Here is a 13511-nt window from a genome sequence, read left to right on the forward strand (position 1 = left end):
AAACTGTTAAACTGTAAAGCGCTGCGGAATATGTTGGCGCTATATAAATAAAGATTATTATTATTATTATTATTATTATCTATTATCTATCTATACAGAAAAAATGTTCTTAGTGCATAAATTGGCCAATTCATGTGTGCCAAACAACCACGGCAAGGTGACCTCCCTCTGATGGGTCCTATTTCTTCTGTACATGCCACTCTTGAGCTATCAGCCCACAGTTAAATGCACAAACCTGTCTCTCTAGCCATGAGCCTGCAGTTCAAATGGGCAAGTAGAACTGATTCCGATCACCTGCAGGTCAATAGGAGGAGTGCAGAGTCAGGCTGGAGGCAGTCACACGTCCCATTGACCTGCAGGTGATTGAAATCAGTTCTACTTGCCTACTTGAACTGCAGGCTCATGGCTCAAGAGAGACAGGTTTGTACATTTAACTGAAGGCTGATAACTCAAGAATGGCATCTATTCTCTATCTATTATCTATCATCTATCTATTTAACTCTGCAATAGTAAGATTTGCTCGGGCTCATGGAAAAGTCCATCCTAAATTCCCATCTGTAACCTCCAAATGTTCTAATATGGAACAAGGCTGTGACCCTATAACGATTTTTAAGGATGTACAATGTACAATCCTTTTTTACTTACATCTACTCTTACTTTTGTCCACCAAAAAGAAAGCATAGCTTAAAAAAAGTAGATAACAGTCACCTAGGCAAGTTTCCCAGCTCAGACTGGCCCACTGGGGAACATATAAAATTCCCTGGTGGGCCCTACAATGACTACATGAGCAGTTGTAGGCACAACTTCACTTTATACAGACATGGGAAGCATCTCATCATTAATTTAAAAAAACAACCTCGTTTATACAGAAGCTGAGATAAATTTGTGAATGAGGGTAATGTAATATTTGCATGTAGCTGAACAGTGGGCCACCAGACTCAATATTTTTGGTGGGCCATTGGCATCCCAGTCCATCTCTGGAGTGACCTATCAATGAAACCGAGCTTAGCAGTGTGAGGCTGGCAAAGAGTCTAAGACCCATATGGCTATATGACTTTTCTTGATGTGCCTGATAGGTTCCTTCTCAGTTATTCTATGTGGAGGAGAAACAACCTAGATGCATCAAAAACAAGGCAAGCCATAGATAATGTAACTTTATTTTTTTCCTAATTATCATTATTGTTATTGTGTTTCTCCAAAAATAAGACAGGGTCTAATACTATGTTTTGTGTCCAGAAATGGGTTAGAGCTTATTTTCAGAGGATGTCTTATTTTTTTTCCATGAACAACTATCCACATTTATTATTCAACTATAATCACACACCACACATACGTGAATATATATATATAAACACACTACATACTAGCCTCTTTCCTCTTCAGTTTCTCTAGACTCTCACATTTAAAAGGACCTTTGGTGATATCATGGTCACATGACCATGATGTCACCAAAGGTCCTGACATCATGGTCACATGACCATGATGTCACCAAAGGTCCTTAAGCAGTCCTAACCTCTGGGAGGCCATAAGAGAGCGGGGGCCCTAAGTAATTATCCAGTTTCCCACCAATGCCGTCTCTAATTGTAACTATGGCTTATTTTTTATAGTATTGATTATATTTCAAGCATACTCCAAAAATCCTGTAAAATCATGCTAGTGCTTGATTTCGGGGTAGGTCTTATTTTTGGGGAAAATAAGAGTGATGGTAATGCTGACGCAGCCGTGCACATTTTATTCCAAATTTCCATGTGTATTCATAGATCCTGACCATAAATATTCATTTACACTGGGTGTTAGGCCAACAATCTTGTTGAATAATCTTGTAATGATTGTTCATGGATAAACAATCTTTCATATGATTTTCCTAAAAGAATCAAACACGGTCGACCTAATTTCAATTGATGACTGACTGTGGTCAGTCTGTTAAGGCAATCATTGATTCTAAAATTGGATTTTGGGGGGGATTGCGTTCCTGTTATTTATATTTTGCATAACCAAATTTAGTGTGTGTGCTTATAACAATCAATGATCGTAGATGTTGCATTTAACGTTTAGGGCCATGGTGTCATAAAATCCATCCGTATTTAACTTGACATAAACTGAAACAATCAAGAATGTATTGGCTGCATTTGTAGTTCTCTTATTCAGAAGCAGAAAATAAAAAATCAAGCATTCAGCGGTCCTAGGCCACTTTTCTTTCCTATGCAGTGTTACCGCCTCCAATGAGGTCACTTTGCTTAGATATTAGACGTAAAAGCTGAATATTTGTGTTCTGATAACTGATTTAGGAGAAGGCAGAGTTCCTTTGCAGGAAATATGTACACGATGAGTGTTTTCTGTATTTGTAACTTGGTGCGATGAGTTGGCATTGATGTGGAAAGCTTAAGCAGAAGCTCGAAAGGTTTCACATGCTTGCCAGTCGATAGGACACAAGGGCACACAACCAGCGTGTGTTAGTGTATGGGCTTGTCTGGTCTCAAATGCCCGGTTAAAAGTTTTTCTTACAACTTTAAAGATATGAAAAGGAGTATGGCTCTACATTATCTAAGGAAGAAGGTATTTTAATTGGGAAATTATAGATTCTGCAGAAGTCCTTGAAACTTCTTCCTATGCCTTCTTTAACAAACAAAGCTTAACCTCTAAGACACCTCTATATCGGAGGCAATGCCCTGTGTTATTGCTTTTATGAAAAACACTTATAAAGCTAATTTAAAAAAATATTAAATTATCAAAGAAATGTAAATTGTCTGAATGATAATCAAAGCAAAGTATAAATATTTACCGTAACAGCATCAATCAGCTTCCCGAAGAATAAGCCAATTCTATGACATCAAAAGGAGCAAACTAATTACTTTTTTATTAAAAAGTCAATATACTTCAATGAAGCCATTAAATTTGTCATTGATTAGCAATGTTTTGTGTTGCCAAAATCGTAGTTCATCTCTTAGCTTCCAAGGACTCATGTTGGATGGATTGTTCCTTTTTTTACGTGGATGATATTTCAGAATTTGGCAAATCTTCGGCACCTGGCAATCATTCAATGACAAAACCGTCTCTCCAGTACATTCTTAAATATTCCGAACAGAGCATTAATGGAAATACAACATAATTTACCCTTTGCATTGAATATTGCAAATTTAGATGGGAAAGTATTTACAGGTCAAAGGCTCCCCAAGTACAGGTAGGGGTACTATCCATTTAAAAGAATAAGGACAAGTTTTAAAAGGAAGTAAGTTGCAAAGGAAAAACCCCCAAAAATTGATGTATGAAGGCTACTTTAATTTTTTAGCATAATTGGTGCTATTCAAATGTTCAAAATGTTGTCTATTTTGCTCCCATACCTAAAAATGGTTTTCTTTATTTAGTCTTCAAAGCTCCTGTACTACCACCCTGAAATGCCTGATATCTGTCATGCCGCAACAATGCAGGTAGATGCACACTCCACTAGATGGCAGTAGAGTGGAGGGAAGACTGCAACACTTGCCAGAGCAGACCTGCAGCACTGCAGCGAGGCCACCACCAGGTGGCAACAAGGTAGTCAAATAAGCTGCATCAAAACCTGGAGAGTAATGTAGTACAAAGGGGAAAATCAACTCAGAGTCAGAGACGTGCCCGAGGGTCAATACCAGACAGAAGCAGAAGTACCAGGAGCAAAAGACAGAGTCAGGTCAGAGACAAAGCCGAGTCAAATACCAGAGAGTCCAAACATGAAGGGAAAACACTGAGTCGGAATGGGGGAAGGGGAATGAACAAACACGGGAACAGTCAGGAATCGCAGCAGGACAAATCAGGATATACACAGAGTCAGCTACTCACGCCATAGGCAGAAGCTATAATTGACACCGCCTGCAGGATGCAGAAGAGATAAATAGAAAACCTGAGACCAGACAGAGGCTGAGAAAAGTTAACCCCTGACATGATCATAGCAGGAAAATGGAAGACAGGACTCAAAACCCGGTCTGGATCATGCCAATATCATTATTGTCTTTCAAAGCTTTCCTAAATTCTTCTTCCATCACTTATTCTGGAATGTTTCTCATTATTTATTCAAGCTTCTCTTGCGCTGCACTTGGGTAACGGAATTCTTCTTGCTGTGCATGTCTTTAATTCTTTCCTGTTCCGCTTCTATAAAATTGACTTGCATTGATAATTTCAAGAGTGTAACCAGCAATAGTGTGGCCCATTAGCAAAACATTAAAATGATTGTCTGCTACTTGGACAACTCCTTCTTTAATACTATAATCCCCAGTGTAAAATAAAAAAAAAACAGATACTTATGTCCAGAACCCTAAGTTATAGCCGTATCTCCAGGGGCTTGCTGGACATCATTATGTCACATGAGCACTGCATCCAATGAGATGTTGCTAATGAGCTTCTTTGCTCACTCCTCCTTTGCGCAAACCTCAGATGTCTTAAGAATGTTTGAGAACTTCAGCCAATTAGAGATCCCTGATTGGCTGCAGTGCTTGTTGCATAATCATCAAAGTCAGCATATGGCGGTCATGTAGGAGCACTGAGGAGGCAGCCCAAAGGATGAAAAAAGTGTCGAGTACGGCTGCAGCTCCAGCCGAACACCTCCAAGGGAGGAAGGAAGCAGGATCTGGGGATGGGAATCGGTCACAGGAGCGCTGAAAGGAAACTCTGACACAGGATAGAGTTTAGCCACAACGCGTTTTTGACGGACGTGCCATCTTCATCAGTTGGGAGTTTTAGTTTCAAAACTCCCACCTGATGAAGACGGCACGTCTGTTGAAACGTGTTGTGGCTAAACTCTATCCTGTGTCAGAGTTTCCTTTCAGCGCTCCTGTGACCGATTCCCATCACCAGATCCTGTTGCATAATCATGTCACACAAGACCCAAGGAGTCCTGACATTAACATCGCTAGGTTCGGGAGGCGAGTATATGTTGCTTTATGTTACACTGGGGAATAGGGTATTTAAGAAGGGGTTGTCAAAGTGGTAAAACTCCTCTAGGACCCCAATTTTTAATTAATATTGTCTGCCATTTTATTCAGTTTGCTGCAAAGTCTATAATCCAAATCTGAAAGATATTATAAAAAATAATTAAAAGAAGGCAGCAGATCAGCTCTTATATGTATTTTGAAGAAAAAGGTTTCAGATCATTCAAGTCTGTTCTGGTTTTCCTCCAACCCATTTTGATCTCAGGTCTTTCACGGTATGAGCTAGAAATGGCTCCATAAAGATCAATACTTGGCGGTTTGTAAGTGGAGCACCGGCAATAGTCCCAGGAAGGGGAAGGTAGATGGCTGTGTCCCCGCAGCTCCAGCCGGGCACCCCCGATGGAGGATATAATGACAGGTTATAGAAGAGAAAGCCAGTCCTAGGAGCGCAGAATGAAGGACTCTGACACCAGGTTAAGTTGAGCCACTCCCCGTTTCAACGGCATACACCGTCTTCTTCAGGTGGTCCACCTAAAGAAGATGGTGTATGCCGTTGAAACGCGTAGTGGCTCAACTTAACCTGGTGTCAGAGTCCTTTATTCTGCGCTCCTAGGACCGGCTTTCTCTTCTACAACCAGAAATGGCTCCATGACCTTCTATTCCATTAGTTATGCCCAGGCACCACTCACGTTCGGTGTATGGGAAAGTCTTGACACTCCTTGACAGAGATAAGGTAGTTGGGGTGGTACAAATAAGCTACTGCCAGAGTTGTCTATCAGAAGCTTGGCAAAAAATAAATATGGCTGGACTTTGGTGATGACTCACACTTATAATATGGCTGGACTTTGGTGATGACTCACACTTAGTCCTATTACTGGAGATAATGGGCGTCACTGCACATTGAATTATTAGCAGTGTCGGGAGAGGTTCCTTCTCACACACTTATTGTGTTTGCGGTAATATTGACTTTTTAGATTAAGTAAATTAAAACTAAAACTTTTAAATAAAATTAATTGCTTCTTAGGTTGTTGCTGCCAAATGGTAAATACATAGTTCCGCATGTTCTTGTAATACAGGAACTGAGATACCTCATCATCATCTTGTACAATACAATACAAAATAGAGAACAAAGGGTATATCCATCATTACGTCCATGATAGGTAATTAAAAGCAGAACTCTTTATTAGGCCGTTTTAAAAATTCAATAGATAAAATTCCATGGAAAAAAAAGAGTAAGGTATGAACAGAGAAGGACCTTACGCATTTCGGACACACATGTTCTTAGTCATAGAACAATTCCCTCTGTTGAATGACTCGATTTTACAACAAAGTAAGAGGAAATGACATTTGTGGTCCAAAATCTGGAGAATGAATGGCATAATTAAAAATAATAACTTAATGAATATACATGAGGTCAGAGCTAATATTCATCTAATATTCACTACATACCGCCGGCCAATCAGAGGCCGGCAGCCAACGACATCGTTCCTGTGACTGGTGGTGCATGACAGTGACATCATGCGCTTCCCATCGCTTGCACTCTCAAATCAAATCAGCTGCCGGCTATAGAAGAGGACACCACGTGGTGTTGGAGTGGGGGCAAGGTGAGTAGAATCTTTCATTTTTTTATGCGGTAAAAATCAGCGGAAGAATGGGGGACATGTATACCAGGATGGGCCCAGGATGTGGAACATATATACCAGGATGGGGGGGCATACTGTATATACCAAGATGGGGACGTATATACCAGGATAGGGAACATATATATTGGGATGAGGCCATAAACATCAGGATGGTCCCAGAATGGGGAACATATACTGTATACCAGGATGGCCCAGGATAAAGAACATAAATAAAAGTATAGGGGACATAAATACCAGGATGGGGGGATATTTATACCAGGATGGACCTAGGGTGGGAGACAGATATAGCAAAATGGGGGACATACTGTATATACCAGGATGAGGGGCATATATACCAGGAAGGGGCCCAGGATGGGGGACATGCAGCGCCCCAGAGTCCTGGTCGTTGCAGTAATGTCGCTCTTCCACCAGGGGGAGTGATGTTACGTCTGATGGTACTAAAGAGTTCACCTGACCAGGTATCACAGTCACACACTACACTTCACACTCTGGCCACCAGGGGGAGCAAAATGTCCTATCTATTAGGCCACTCCTCACACACGGGTAAAACTGGGGGTTGGATAGGAAGTTAGGAGAGAAGCAGACTGGGCTTCGACCAGACAGCATCGAGTCAGGAGCCGCCTGGGTTAGACCCAGAGAGGTCCTGTCAGGGATGGGATCCTGACAGCGGCCTAGCACGAGATAGAGTGTTACGGAGCTGCGCCTGCACTTCATTGCGGCAGCATCCTAAGAAAGGACACGAAGCGAAGTATGTTGTGGACAGTGAGAACCGAGATCACAGCACAAGGAGATAACACCAGAGGGAGTTCTGCCTTAAGATCGGCAACATCCTTCTGAGGCACGTAGCCGGTGGCCGGAACACCGAGGGAGTACTGACTCTACGCATTACTCCAAGCAGGACAGTTAATTCCAAGTTAGCTGCCCAACCAAAATACCTAAGAAGACACGGAGGCAATTGTGGGAGAGGGGCGTCTCTAGGGTCCCTATAAATTAACTCCAGGCCTACCCTGTCATACGGGTTGTCCTATCCATACCATCTGGGGGACAGAGAGAGAGAACATCAGAAACATCTACAAAGGTTGTGAGGACTTTCCCGTGGTGCTCAGCAGGGAGGTTCTACAACACACAGACGCTAGTAGGAAGGCTACTGATTTCTTCCTGGATAAGGGAACCCTGGATGTACCTTTGGACCGGCCGGACTCAGCCAGCCCTGTGAACAGTGCTCTGGACCAGAGGTGTCAAACTGCATTCCTCGAGGGCTGCAAACAGGTCATGTTTTCAGGATTTCCTTGTATTGCAATTGACAATTTAATCACCTGCACAGAATGATTCCAGCACCTTGTCCAATGCTAAGGAAATCTTGAAAACATGCATGGTTTGAGGCCCTCGAGGAATGCAGTTTGACACCTCTGCTCTGGACTGTGGACGCTGAAGTCTTCAGTAAAAGGTAAAGAGACTGCAACCTTGTGTCCTCCTTATTCACCGTACCTTACATCGTCCACCATCATCACCTACACATCTGGGAAGCCCTGGGGATATACTTCACCTGTGGGAAGGTATACCATCTAGCTGCTATAACATCACCCCAGTGGACCCCTAGGCAGCGTCAGTCACCCTGACCGAATGCCACAGGTGGCGTCACGAACACCGTACAAACTACTCCTTTAATTTGGGCGCCCCTCAAAGGGCCACGGACCGGGTCGGGCCACCGTCACATCCCCAGAAGAGAGACAGAGGGACCCGGTACCGAGTACCCCATTGCCCTTACGCGTGGGGGGCGCTCCAGACATATATACCAGGATAGGAACATATATACCAGATAGGGGGGACAAGTATACTAGGAAGGGGGACATGTGTACCAGGATGAGAGACATATATACAAGGAAGTGTATCAGAATGGGAGACATATATATGAAGGGAACCAGAGGAACATATGTATCAAAAAGGAGGACACATATACCATTATAGGGGACAAATACACCAGGAATGGGTCCTACATGGGAGACATACAGCATGAACCAAATTTTGCATCAAGGCTCTCCGGACTCTAGTTATGCTACTGGTTACAGGTTCTCCTCTTGCCCTTTTTAGTTTAGCCTTTCTCATTAACTGCTCGGTGCTCCTGTCCTCACAATGGCTGCTCATAGATGAGTATTTGATCAGTTCTGTCCATCAGCCTCCTGGAACCAAAATAATTGAAAATGAACACATAAAATCTAATTTTCAGTTGGAAAAGGCCAGGCACAAATTTGGTCACATATTCCTCCAGCATTGTGTTATTCTTTTAAGCCATGAAGAAGCTGAAAGTCAAAATTTTAAATATTATGTATGCTTTAAGTGACCTTGTAGGGTCAATCTCAGAAGTTCACCAGGTCTCATGGTCATCACACCTCCCTAAAAAGATTTGTAAAAAGTTATTAAAACATCATATGTACCCTAAATTGGTATCAATAAAACCACCAGCTTGTCCTGAAAAAAGCCGTCACACAGCTCCATTGATGGAAAACTAAACATGTTGCAGATCTCGGTAAAAGGCAACATAAACCCCAATTTTATATTAGTTTTTTTTTTTTAACAAAATTCCAATTTTTTCCCCACTATTTAAAAGAAAAAATCTGTACAAGTTTGGTATTCTTGTAATCATACTGACCTGGCAAATCATGCTGCCAGGTAATTTTTACTATACAATGAAGGCTATAAAAAAATCTGTTGCAGCATTGCATATTTTTCATTATTCCATCCCACTTGGAATTTGTTTCAAATTTTTTTTATACATCATATGGTAAAATGGATGCAGTCATTTGAAACGACAACTCGATCGACAAAAAAAGGGCTTTGGCTTTATAGACAGAAAAATGGAAAAAATAATTACAGCTCCCGAAACAATGGTAGAGAAAACTGGAAACGGAAAAAAAGGAAAATTTGCTGCGGAGTCGAGCAGTTTAAGAAATTTTTCATGATCAGAATATTAATGACAAAGACAGGTTATCATTCAATGTTAGTTTAGCTGAGGAATGAGTGTTGTCATCACTGCTGATCAACAGTTGGAAGGGGTAGAAGAATACCCTTTCTGAGGGCTTGAGCAGACAACCAAAGTTTTGGTCTAAGTGCGATCTGTTAAAACATCGGCTTGCACTCGGACCAATGTTATGCAATCAGGCAGTGCACATGTCCAAATTTTTTCTTGGACAGAGTGGTCCAAGGAAAAAAAATCACAGCATTCCCGATTAGCTTCCGATAATTAGGTGGCACCAACCCACCCATGTCTACGAGTCCGCAGAAAACGTTGGACCGCACTTGAATGATGTCTGATCTTCACGGATAGAATTAATGGAGAACATGGTGAAACATCTTTTTTAAGTCTTTGCGTCCAAGAAAGTTGGATCTCACTCCGACCAGGACCGTTATTCTTTGATGGAGAACATATGGTCACCTGCACCTGCCCTTACATCAGGCATGGATGTACAATGTCTGTTTGGTGTTGTTGTATGGAGGATCTGAGCCAACACCACACATGGCAGATGGCAGATACTTTATATTTCACGGCACGTTGGGTGCCTGCTTCATACACCTGCACCCAACACATCATGTACTGTAATGGGTACCATGGTGGCTTAGTGGTTTGTACTCTTGCTCTGAAACACTGGGGTCCTGGCTTCAAATCTCACCAAGAAGTTTTCATGGTTTTCCTTCGGGTTCTCAACTGTGCAAAAATGTCAGTCTAGTCTATAAAAATATGCCACCTTTTTGCCCTATCTGTAAACATTTTTTTAGGCACCTGTGATTTTTTGTTCAAGCTGAAGAAACTTCTATAGATTATTTTGACTGTAATTATCATCACATTACATATCACAATTATGGACTGTAGCCATGTATCACTTATAATCATAACGATTTATTATAGTTTTCCAATGTGTCTGTAAAAAATATTGTGTCAATGATTTTTACTGTCCAGAAAAAATAAAAAGTAAAATTTGCAAATCTGAATCCAGATTCCTTCCAAACTCCAAAGACACACTGATAGGAGAATTTAGATTGTGAGCCCCCTAATAAAGATAGTGTACTTACTTTAAATATCCATGTTATTGCATGATATACTGCTCAACGTTGAAATTTTAACACAAAGAAGAAAAAGTCATAGAATTATAGAAATCACAGGCTGAAGACATTACTGGGTTACAAATGATGAAAAAAATGGAAGCAAAATTTTGAAATCCTCTCAATTTATTCAGCCTGGAGTATGAGTCGCGTGCAGGAATCCCCGCACATATAGCCTCGACTGCTATCAATGAGGTTATTAATGGTCATCTGTGGAAGGTTATAAATGCCCGCAATGCACGGACTGGTCATGGACCTCCTGACTAGAGAGTGACAGCCTCATAGAAATTTATGAAGCTGCCATGCTCCGGTTGGTAGACACGCAGCTATTCCGTCCATTGCGGTTCATGATCAGACTGAGATTCATGGATATCTGCATCAACCCTAAGGTAAACTGTTTCTCATACACATTTTTTATGTCAGAGGCAGATTAAGAGTAACCAGGGCCCCGGTCAGTTTAGAATGTGTGGCCCTCCTAGTCCCCGATGTATCATATGGCTTGTCACATGATCTCCTTTGATAGATCATATGACAGGTCATGTGATTAGCACACTGGCGCTCTTGTGTACGCCTGTAGATTTAAAATGACAGAGACATCTCCACACACCTAGCGCTATACATAATAGAAAAGGGGTGGGATATTCGTTTTCCAAAGGGGCCACATGAGAGACTGTGGCTGTTGTGAGGGCTGAACCAATGGGATGAAATTAATTATGTTCAATATTAATATTAACATATTAATTCTAACTATTATTTTATAATAATAATTGAGCAGAATTAAATATGTTGACATTTTCGTGTATACCATATGAGCCAACACATACCCCCTCTATATACAGTATGAGCCCTCACATAGCACCACTATATAAAGTATGAACTACAACATAGCATTGTACATACAGTATTTGCACTCACATAGCCCCCATGTACAGAATGAGCCTCTATATAACCTTGTATATACAGTTTGATCCCTCACATAGCCCCCTATATAAAGCATGATGAATCACATAGCCTTTATTAATGCAGTTTGAGCCCCTACATAGCCCCAATATACAAAATGAGCCCTTGCATAGCCCCAATATACAGTATGAGTCCCCACATAGCATCCCAATATACAGTATGAGCCCCCACATTGCTTCATATATACAGTGTGAGCCCCCACGTCACCACACCATATGCAATATGAGCCCCACATAGCCTCTTTATAAAGTACTAGACTGTGGCCCGATTCTAATGCATCGGGTATTCTAGAATATGCATGTCCCCGTAGTATATTGACAATGATGATTCCAGAATTCGCGGCAGACTGAGCCCGTTGCTGATTGGTCGAGGCAACCTTTATGACATCATCATCGCCATGGCAACCATTATGACATCTACGTCGATACTGTGCCCGTCGCTGATTGGTCGAGGCCTGGCGGCCTCGACCAATCAGAGACGCGGGACTTCCATTATGACATCATCGTCGCCATGCTGTGCCCGTCTCTGATTGGTCGAGGCCTGGTGGCCTCGACCAATCAGAGATGTGGGATTTCCAGGACAGACAGACAGACAGACAGACAGACAGACAGACGGAAAAACCCTTAGACAATTATATATATAGATGAGCCCTCATATTGCCTCCTTATATACAGTATTAACCTTCACATAGTTCTTAAATGCAGTATGACCTACCATATAGCTTACTATATACAGTATGTGCTCCACAAAGCTTCTTAAATACAGTATGAGGTATGAGCCCTCACATAATCCCCTATATACAGTGTGAGCCCCCACATTTCACCCTATATACAGTATGAGCCCCCTCATTGCTTCTATATATACAATGTGAGCCTCATATAGCCTCTATATATGTGCTGTGAGCCCCTCCATAGCCTACTATATACATTATGTGCCTCCAACATAGCCTCCTATATAAAGTATGAGCCCTCATAAAGCCTTCTAAATACAGTATAAGCCCTCACATGGCTTTTTCTGTATACAGTACAAGATCCCACATAGCTTCTTTCTATGCATTGTGAGGCCCATATAGCCTCACTGCATATGATGTGAGCCCTCACATACCACCTATATACAGCGTGAGCCCCCACATAGCTGCCTACATACAGTATGAGCCCTAACATAGCCTCCTATATAGTGTGAGCCCCCACATAGCTTCCTATATTCAGTATGAGCCCTCACATAACCTCCTATATACAGTGTGAGCCCCCACATAGCTTCCTGCATACAGTATGAGCCCTCACATAGCCTCCTATATACAGTGTGAGCCCCCACATAGCTTCCTATATACAGTATGAGCCCTCACATAGCCTCCTATATACAGTATGAGCCCCCACAATAGCTTCTTATATACAGTGAGAGCCCCCACATAGCTTCCTATATACAGTATGAGCCCCCATATAGCCTCCTATATAGTGTGAGCTCCCACATACCCTTCTTTATATACACTGTGAGCCCCCACATATTATCTCTAGATACAATGTGAACCCTCAAATAGCCGACTGTATACAAAATGAGCCCTCAAATTGCCTACTATATGCAGCAAAAGCCCCTACATAGCCTCTTATATAAAGCATGAGCCTCCATATATCTCCTATAGACAATATGAGCCCTCATAGCCTCTCTATATACAGGGATCTATTTCTTCTTGTGGCTAGCTTGTGTGCATGCTGGCACCAGCACGATGACGTCTTTGCGCCGACACATCATAGAAAATACGGTGGGGGCTCCCCTGGAGTTGCACTGCCATTCTGTATTGTCAGCAGCAGAGCTTCAGGAAAGCTCTATGCCCAAAGATTAGCGCACAAGCCATTATAGTGAGGGTACTCTGGCCATGGACCCTCCCGGAGTCACGTGCCCCAGGCGGTAG

The sequence above is a fragment of the Ranitomeya variabilis genome, chromosome 4 (assembly GCF_051348905.1).
Source record: "Ranitomeya variabilis isolate aRanVar5 chromosome 4, aRanVar5.hap1, whole genome shotgun sequence".
NCBI classification, from domain to species: domain Eukaryota; kingdom Metazoa; phylum Chordata; class Amphibia; order Anura; family Dendrobatidae; genus Ranitomeya; species Ranitomeya variabilis.